We start from the raw sequence: 10,873 nt of genomic DNA on the forward strand, positions 1-10,873 counted from the left end.
CCCAGAGGAATCGGGTGGAGAGGGAGGTGGGATGGGAGACCGGGATGGGGAATTCGTGTAACTCTATGGCTGATTCACATCAATGTATGACAAAACCCACTGAAAAATAAAAAAATAAAAAATAAAAGAAAAAATAAATAAAAAATAGATGTAATGTTCTTTTTTGACCCCAAGTGTATTTCTGAGAATGAATCTGATGCTTCCCAAGGGGCAAAGTAGGATTATGAATCAGATCCCTGAAATGTTTGCATGTTGTTGGACCCAGAAACTTCACCTCAAGAAATTTGGTCCTTAAAAATAATAACAATAATTTGGAAGAGGTGATAGTTAGAGTATACTCAATCATTGTTTATAATTGTAAAAACAGAAAACCAGATAGTTGGGCAACAATGAGAGATCAGTGGAATAAGTTACAGCTACAGTGGAATATTAGGAGTTAAAAATCAGGTTGTTAAAATTAGAAATGAAAATGGAGAGATCACAACAGACAACACTGAAATACAAAGGATCATAAGAGACTACTACCAGCAGCTCTATGCCAATAAAATGGACAACTTGGAAGAAATGGACAAACTCTTAGAAAAGTATAACTTTCCAAAACTGAACCAGAAAGAAATAGAAGATCTTAACAGACCCATCACAAGCAAGGAAATCGAAACTGTAATCATAAATCTTCCAGCAAACAAAAGCCCAGGACCAGATGGCTTCACAGCTGAATTCTACCAAAAATTTAGAGAAGAGCTAACACCTATCTTACTCAAACTCTTCCAGAAAGTTGCAGAAGAAGGTAAACTTCCAAACTCATTCTATGAGGCCACCGTCACCCTAATTTCAAAACCAGACAAAGATGCCACAAGAAAAGAAAACTACAGGCCAATATCACTGATGAACATAGATGCACAATTCCTTAACAAAGTTAAAGCAAAGAGAATCCAACAACATATTAAAAAAATCATACACCATGACCAAGTGGGCTTTATTCAGGAATGCAAGGATTCTTTAATATCCACAAATCAATGTAATACACCACATTAACAAAGTGAAAAATAAAAGCCATACGATTATCTCAATAGATGCAGAGAAAGCCTTTGACAAAATTCAACACCCATTATGATTAAAACGCTCCAGAAAGCAGGAATAGAAGGAACATACCTCAACATAATAAAAGCTGTATATGACAAACACACAGCAAGCATTACCCTCAATAGTGAAAAATTGAAAGCATTTCCCCTGAAATCAGGAACAAGACAAGGGTGCCCAGTCTCACCACTACTATTCAACATAGTGTTGGAAGTTTTGGCCACAGCAATCAGAGCAGAAAAAGAGGTAAATGCAATCCAGATAGGAAAAGAAGAAGTGAAACTCTCGCTGTTTGCAGATGACATGATCCTCTACATAGAAAACCCTAAAGACTCTTCCAGAAAATTACTAGAGCTAATCAGCGAAGATAGTAAAGTTGCAGGATATAAAATTAACACACAGAAATCCCTTGCATTCCTATACACTAACAATGAGAAAACAGAAAGAGAAATTAAGGAAACAATACCATTCACCATTGCAACAAAAAGAATAAAATACTTAGGCGTATGTCTACCTAAAGAAACAAAAGACCTATCCATAGAAAACTATAAAACACTGATGAAAGAAATCAAAGGGGACACAAACAGATGGAGAAATATACTGTGCTCAAGGACTGGAAGAATCAATATTGTCAAAATGGCTATACTACCCAACCAATCTATAGATTCAATGCAATCCCCATCAAGCTACCAACGGTATTTTTCACAGAGCTAGAACAAATAATGTCACAATTTGTATGGAAACACAAAAAACCTCGAATAGCCAAAGTAATCATGAGAAAGAAGAATGGAACTGGAGGAATCAACCTGCCTGACTTCAGACTCTACTACAAAGCCACAGTCATCGAGACACTATGGTACTGGCACAAAGACAGAAATATAAATCAATGGAACAGAATAGAAAGCCCAGAGATAAATCCACGAACCTATGGACACCTTATCTTTGACCAAGGAGGCAGGGATATACAATGGAAAAAAGACAACCTCTTTAACAAGTGGTGCTGGGAAAACTGGTCAACCACTTGTAAAAGAATGAAACTAGAACACCTTCTAACACCATACACAAAAATAAACTCAAAATGGATTAAAGATCTAAATGTAAGACCAGAAACTATAAAACTCCTAGAGGAGAACATAGGCAAAACACTCTCCGAGATAAATCACAGCAGGATCCTCTATGACCCACCTCCCAGAATATTGGAAATAAGAGCAAAAAGAAACAAATGGGACCTAATGAAACTTAAAAGCTTTTGCACAACAAAGGAAACTATAAGCAAGGTGAAAAGACAGCCCTCAGATTGGGAGAAAATAATAGCAAACGAAGGAACAGACAAAGGTTTAATATAAAAAATATACAAGCAACTCCTGCAGCTCAATTCCAGAAAAATAAATGACCCAATCAAAAAATGGGCCAAAGAACTAAACAGACATGTCTCCAAAGAAGACATACAGATGGCTAACAAACATATGAAAAGATGCTCAATATCACTCATCAGAGAAATGCAAATCAAAACCACAATGAGGTACCATTACACACCAGTCAGGATGGCTGCTATCCAAAAGTCTACAAGCAATAAATGCTGGAGAGGGTGTCGAGAAAAGGGAACCCTCTTACACTGTTGGTGGGAATGCAAACTATTACAGCCGCTATGGAGAACAGTGTGGAGATTTCTTAAAAAACTGGAAATAGAGCTGCCGTATGACCCAGCAATCCCACTTCTTGGCATACACACCGAGGAAATCAGAATTGAAAAGGGGCATGTGCACCCCAATGTTCATTGCAGCACTGTTTATAGTAGCCAGGATATGGAAGCAACCTAGATGTCCATCATCAGACAAATGGATAAGGAAGCTGTGGTACATATACACCATGGAAAATTACTCAGCCATTAAAAAGAATTCATTTGAATCAGTTCTAATGAGATGGGTGAAACTGGAGCCCATCATACAGAGTGAAGTAAGCCAGAAAGATAAAGACCAATACAGCATACTAACGCATATATATGGAATTTAGAAAGATGGTAACGATAACCCTATATGCAAAACAGAAAAAGAGAAACAGTTGTACAGAACAGACTTTTGGACTCTGTGGGAGAAGGTGAGGGTGGGCTGTTTAGAGAGAACAGCATCAAAGCATGTATATTATCTATAGTGAAACAGATCACCAGCCCAGGCTGGATGCATGAGACAAGTGCTCGGGGATGGTGCACTGGGAAGACCCAGAAAAATCGGGTGGAGAGGGAGGTGGGAGGGGGGGATCGGGATGGGGAATACATGTAAATCCATGGCTGATTCATGTCAATGATTGGCAAAAACCGCTACAATATTGTAAAGTAATTAGCCTCCAACTAATAAAAATAAATGGGAAAAAAAAAGAAACATTTATTCAGTACCTAACTTGGAGCTTTCCCTCTGTTATTTACTTAAATTTTATATTTAATTTTTTTGTTGAAGTGCAGTTGATTTACAATGTTGTGCCAATCTCTGTTTTATAACAAAGTCACTCAGTTCTATACATATAGGCATTCTTTTCTATATTCTTTTCCATTATGGCTTATCACAGGGTCCATATTGAATATAGTTCTCTGTGCTATACAGTAGGACTTTGTTGTTTCTTTTTTATTTATTAGGACTCATAGTAGGCCATAAGATGACCTCAACACATAGGTAATCAATTAATTTTTTAGCTTAGCCTCTGGATAAACCAGCATTAAATGACATGAATATGTCTTCAAGCCAGAGTCTACTGTCTGAGCCGCCAGGGAAGCCTCATATATATACAAACATACATACATACATACACACATACATATATACATATATATATATATATACACACACATACATACATACATACATACACACACACACACACACACACACACACACACACACATGTATTAACACATGCTCATGAGTCTTAACGACTGGACGACCAGGGAATTCTCTAGCTGCTACTTTCTTTTTTTTTAGTTCTATTTTTTCCACTTTTTTTTCAAAAATTAAACTTTATTTTGTATTGGACTATAGCCAGTTCACAAGGTTGTGATAGTTTCAGGTGGACAGCAAAGGGTAGTTGCTATTTTCAATGAATGATGGAAAAGACAGAAACAGGAACATATGTTAAAAGAAGAAAGCTTAAAGTTGTAAGAGACATTGTTTCTAGGAAATTCTTTGTGTTTGCTCAAGTCATCTAAGCTTGTTTATCTCAGTCATTTCAAGCAGGTTTCTAATGAGCCATTGACCAGCACTCCTAAAAAGCCAATCAAAGAGCACGTCCTGCAATCAATGACTCATTAAACAAACATTCACTGAGCGCCTACCATGTACCAGGTTGTGTGTTAGATACTGGGGCTACAGAGATGTGGTGTCACAGCCTGCTTTGAAGTATGGTTTAAGTGGGAGAAGATCAACAGGCAAGAGTTCAAAGGTCTGTCAAGGGGATTCTTGGAAGACCTCTCAGAAGGGCCAGGAGCATGCCAGTTTGCAGCTGGGGTGTTTGAAAGTACCCAATAGATAACTCTCGCCAACCTGAAGTGTGAATAACTTAACAAAGATAAAACAAAGAAGTTGGCAGGTAGAGAGGAAAATGTTAACTTCACCCTTGATAGAGCTGATACTGGAGAATGTAGTGGCCCAATTGGTAAAGAATCTGCCTGCAATGCAGGAGACCTGGGTTCGATCCCCGGGTTGGGAAGATCCCTGGGAGAAGGAAATGGCAACCCACTCCAGTGCTCTTGCCTGGAGCATTTCATGGATAGACGAGGACAGGCTTCAGTCCATGGAATTGCAAAGAGTCAGGACACAACTGTGCGACTTTCATTTTTTTTCACTTTCGTGTTCCAACAAGGGAGTTTCCCAATCAGAATTAGACTGATCCACCCACCCAGCAACCAGGGACAGAGCCTGCCCCTGGAGCACTGGAAGGCAACGGTTGCTCACTGGGGCAGCTTGTACTCAGAAAGTTAGGGTTTAGACAATACATGCCCACATATTGTCTGCATGGTGTAAACGGTGTGGTGTAAATGTGTAAACGTGTATAAATGAACTTTAATCCTTAAAGTTAATCCTTAGATTAATTAATCCTTAGATTAATCCTTAGAGGTGGTTAGTTAGCATTTGAACCCACATTCCAGAGAAGTTTAAGCACTACAAATGTCATTGTCTAAATCCATACCCAGAGGATGTTAATAAGTATGTTAGAGATAGTTCATCATTGCCAAAATGACTGGTATTTGATATGTTTGTGTGTATATATATATATATATATTGCAAGCTACAAAGATTATACTGGCCTAACGGTTCTCACAGAAGTAAGGGAGCTCTCTGGGGTCTCTTCTATGAGAGAGTCATTCATGAAGGCTTCACCCTAATGACCTAATCACCTCCCAAAGGTCCCACTTCTTACTACCGTCACCTTGGGAATAGGTTTCAATACACAAATTTTGAGGGGGACATAGTAGGGACAGAGGATTGTAGGGTCATCTCTAATTTCAACAGGTGAGTACAATTCACAGAGAAGCATTCAATCTATAAATATTTGTTGGGCCATTAATATATAAATAGCAAATATATAGTAGTAACACTAGGTGGGAGATGATATTTCCAAAGATAACCACCACCATTTTCCAAGGGTAAAATTCTTTTCTGTATGCTATGTTTATAGTGCCCAGAAACCAGGGGCCCTGAAATATGTTTCTTATGTGCAGTAGATGATTAACCTCTGCATACACATTGCCTTTGAGAAGGGAATGGCAACCCACTCCAAGATTCTTGTCTGGAGAATCCCATAAGCACAATGCCTGGCATGTGGTCGTTTCTCAGTAAATACCTGCTGAATAAAGGGATAAATGTAGAAGAAGCATAATACCCCTCTGTGTTAGCTAGCCATTGCTGCATAGCAAATTGCCCCAAACGTTAGCATCTTAAAACAATGATCATTTCTTATCTCAGTTTCTGTGAGGGAAAAGTCAGGAAGCAGCGTGGCTGGGTGGTTCTGGCTCAAACTCACTCACAAGGTTGCAGTCGAGGTGTCAGCTAAGACTACAGTCATTCAAAGCTTGATGAGGCAAGAAGACCCCCTTCCAAAAATACTCACGAGGTTGTTGGCCAGAGTTGCCAGTTCTCTGTCATGTTGGCTTCCTCATAGGGCTGCTCACACAGGGCAGCCGGCCTGCTCCGGAGCAGATGATGATGATGCAAAAGAAAGGCCACATTGCCCTTCATGATCAAGTCTCCACTCACCATCACTTGGGCCTTATTCTGTTCATTGGAACCAAGGCACTAAGTTCAGCCACCACTTCAGGGAAAAGGATTACAAAATATCAGAGGATCACTGGGGACCATCGTGGAGGGCTACCTACCACACCTTGTGAATTGTTAACTGACTGCAAACAGCAGCTTCCAAATGCTCAGGCGTGTTCTTTGCTGTTAAAATGGTTATAGATTGCTTATCAATCTCTCTCTCCTAGTTTGGCAAACACAGTAACACTACTACCTCTTTGCTTTTCAAATGCAAAGGGCACTTCAGCTGGTAAATGGACAGTGATAACAACTACTTTTGCACTGCAAAGATTCCAGGTTGGTTCAGACTAATTGCTTTGAGCAAGTTTTGGTCCCCATCTTTATTTAAATTAAAAAAAATTTTTTTTTGGCTGCACAGGATCTGGAATCTTAGTTCCCCGGCCAGGGATTGAACCCACATCCCCTGTGCTGGAAGCACAGAGTCTTAACCACTGGACTGCCAGGGAAGTCCTATCTTTGAAGCACAAGATTGTTGTTTGCCTAGAATCGAAGTTCAGTTTGCATTTCTCAAGCCCATCTTCACCAATTCAGCAAATCTAGGTACCAGTTTGAGCATTAAAAAGAAAAACTACTAATTCTGATAGTCCATTTTATTTAAACTCTTGGTCTAAGATGACTTCTAAAAACGAGCAAAGTATTAGGTTGCTGCAAACGTAATTGCAGTTTCAGACCACGAATTTTAAATCATTATAACTAGACTCAAACACATCTTTATGAATCAAAATAGGAACCATTACAATCAACACATTTTTGCCAACGAGAAATAAGTTTGTTTATTTCTCAAGCATACAAATCTGTGCTTTGCGAAAACAGAAATCTAGACCAATGGAACAAGACAGAAGGCAAGAATATACAGTGGGGCAAAGACAACCTCTTCAATAAGTGGTTCTGGGAAAACTGGACAGCTCCATGTAAAAGAATGAAATTAGAACACTTCTTAACACCATATACAAAGATAAACTCAAAATGTATTAAAGATCTAAGTGTAAGACCAGAGAATATAAAACTCATAGAGGAACACATAGGCAGAACACTCAATATCATAAATCAAAGCAAGATCCTCTATGATCCACCTCCTAGAGTAATGGAAATAAAAAGAAAAGTAAACAAGTGGGACCTGATAAACTGAAAAGCTTTTGCACAGCAAAGAAATCTATAAAAAAGGTGAAAAGACAACACTCAGGACGGGAGAAAATAATGGCAAATGAAACAACTGACAAAGGATTAATTTCAAGTATATACAAGCATCTCATACAACTCAATACCAGAAAAACAGCCCAATGAAAAAGGGGGAAAAAACCTAAACAGACATTTCTCCAAAGAAGACATACAGATGGCTAGAAAAGACATGAAAAGATGCTCAAAACGCTCGTTATTAGAGATATGCAAATCAAAACTACAATGAAGTATCAGATCACACCAGTCAAAATGGCCCTCGTCAAAACGTCTACAAACAGGAGAGGGTGTGGATAAACACTTGCAGTGTTGGTGGGAATGTAGATTCATACAGTCACTATGGAAGATGGTATGGAGATTCCTTTAAAAATTAGCAATAAAACCACCATAAAATCCAACAATCCCACTCGTAGGCATATACCCTGAGGAAACCAAAGTTGAAAAAGACACAGGTACCCTAATGTTCACTGCAGCACTATTTACAATATCTAGGACATGGAAGCAACATAGATGTCCATCAACAGATGAGTGGATGAAGACGTGGTGGTACATATAAACAAGGGAATATTACTCAACCATAAAAAAGACCTCATGTGAGTCAGTTCCAATGAGGTGGATGAACCTAGAGCCTATTATACAAAGTGAAGAAAGTCAGAAAGAGAAATATCATATACGGACACATATGTATGGAATCTAGAAAGATGGTACCAAAAATTTATCTCCAGGGCAGCAATGGAGAAAGAGACACAGAGAACAGACTTATGGACACAGGGAGGAGGCAGGAGAGGGTGAGATGAATGGAGAGAGTAACATGGAATCTTACATTACCATATGCAAAATAGATAGCCAAGGCAAATTTGCTGTATATCTCAGGGATCTCAAACAGGGTCTCTGTACCAACCTAGAGGGGTGGGATGGGGAGGGAGATGAGAGGGAGGTTCAAGAGGGAGGGGACATATGTATACTTAAGGCTGATTCATGTGGAGGTTTGACAGAAAACAACAAAATTCTGTAAAGCAATTATCCTTCAATTAAAAAAGAAATTTTAAAAATAAATGAATGATTTTTAAAAAATCCATGCTTCAGGATTTGATTAAATTCCTGGAAATCATTTTCTGCCTCTTGCTGGTTGTGGAAGCATCTCCCACACAAAAAGTTGTCAAGATGCCTGAAGAAGTGCTGGGCGGTTGGCAAGAGGTCAGGTGAATATGGCGGATGAAGCAAAACTTTTGCACCAACATAGTATCACTATTATCAGGATTTCTGATGGAATGTGACTGGTGTTTGCTAAAGAACAAAACATGGATTTGCTTCAGGGAAGGGGGAAAAGTTGTTATTTTCTCTTGGGTCTAAAAGACACACACTTTCTCACACACACAAAAATAAAAGTAAGGAAAATTAAATGCTTTTTATTAATGAACTTGCCACACAGAGATTTTGGGTGAGTTAGTCAGAGGCAAAAGTGGTCTCAGGTGAGTATTTTCTAGTGGGTAAACATACATGGCCATTTGGTGGGATAGAGATAGGGGCTTTTTGTCTATTTTTAGCCCATTACATCTGCAGTCTCAGCCAGTGCCTGCACAACTGTGTTCAGTGGAAAGTCTCTTTGTGCCAAATCCAAAGCTTCAGAAGAAGCAATTAAATGTTCCTGAGCAGTAAACATGGAAAAGTGGAAAAGCAACTTTCTTCTTACAGATGATTTGAATAAAACTTGGTGTCAAAGATGACTGAAGAGAAACTTTCCCGATGATGCTGTGGGTGTGAACATTTTCATAGAGATTTTCCCTAAAAACAGTTTTGCACACTAGCTGCCAAACCTGGCCCAGATGTTTCACATCAGTCTTCTGAGATGGTATCTTCACTGAGGTCAGCAGAAACTCTAGCTGAATGTCCTTAAATCCTGTACCTCCAAGACCAAATGCAACTTAGGCCTTAGGAATTTTGTAGCACCTTGGCCAGTTCTGTGTGGCTGGTAAGCTTAGCTGCCAAAAAAGTGCTTTTAAATCATTTGTATGTAACAACTAGATTAAAATTTGTCCTTTGAGGTCTGCTTCCAGTTGGCATTTTGGATATCACTTAAATTGAATCTCTGCTTTTGTGCTCATATACTGGGCCATGTGGCCATGGGGCCTATTGAGCTTTTTTTTTTTTTTTAAAACAAATTTCATTTTAGTATTGTTAAAACAGTAATAATAAAAAATGAGACTACAAGTATGCAGTGCCAAGTTAATCCAAATAGCAATTCTGATTTAGAACTGATAATGTGTAAGATCCTAATGGTAACTAGCTATTATAAACATATGTTCCAGTCAAGACAAGCTCTCTGCTACAGAAGTCTAAAAATCCTAATACTCCATCTCCTAAGGTAACAGCAAAGAGGAAAGGGATTTTTAATCTGAGAGCAGAGTAGCAACTGAGTTGCTGGTTACCAGGGGAGGAATTTGAGTCGTCACAGCAGGAAGGTTAGAGAAGGACAGCGTGTTACACAGGGTTCTATGGCTTCAGAGAACACTAACTAGTCTAAACTGTATTTTTCAAACTTTTTTCCCCCAGTCCTAAAATTCATCCAGGAGAAAGAGGCTGGTTTAACTGCAAAGAAGAGAAACTTGATCAGCCTGGAGGGCTGCTCCTAGTCGGAGACGTCGAATGGCATCGTGCTGATGACCTCCCCATTCTCATCGAGCATGCTGGTGTAGGCCCAGCGGCGGTTGCGGCGGCACGTGGGCCCGCACTTGGTGGAGTTACACTTGGGGCACGGGTAGAAGCAACCCGGGCAATCTTCATCGAGGCAATCACACAGGTCAGCCTGATTGACGAGGAGCCTGCCCTTTCCATCATACTTCTTGGCTTCGCGCTTTGGAGGAGAAACCTCACTCTTCTTTGACATTGGCTCATTCTTCTGCTGCTGCCTTATTCCAGGATTAAAGTTGGCGATCTGAGGCCCGGGGTTTCGAAATGTCAACCATTTTAACTGCCGGTCCAGCTGTTTCATTTTCTTCTCCTCCATCTCACTGGCTCTCTCAGGAGAACGTTGACGTGCAGGTCTCTCTCGCACGGAACTGCTTTTTTCTGCTTGTTCACTCATTTCTGCTCACCTGGGGACACAAACAAAGTCAGCAACCATTTGTGGTGGCTCATTCAACCATGAGGACGCTGGATCTGGTAAACGTCTTTCCAGAATGGGCCTGTTAAGTTTTCACTTCAAACCTGGATTAAGTGGATAGGAGCAAGTTTCTCAGCACCAACAAATCTTTGGACAAAAGTGCTTTTACCAAATAGTTTTTCCTCCTTTATTTCACCATCTCTTTTTTCTA

General features: G+C 39.6%; 1 pseudogene; it reads right to left on the reverse strand.

Annotated features, from left to right (window-relative positions):
• Positions 1–10,188: 10,188 nt before the first annotated feature.
• LOC136154251 (ARL14 effector protein-like pseudogene) lies at positions 10,189–10,644 on the reverse strand (annotated as a pseudogene).
• Positions 10,645–10,873: the final 229 nt, after the last annotated feature.

Source organism: Muntiacus reevesi, chromosome X (assembly GCF_963930625.1).
Source record: "Muntiacus reevesi chromosome X, mMunRee1.1, whole genome shotgun sequence".
NCBI lineage: Eukaryota > Metazoa > Chordata > Mammalia > Artiodactyla > Cervidae > Muntiacus > Muntiacus reevesi.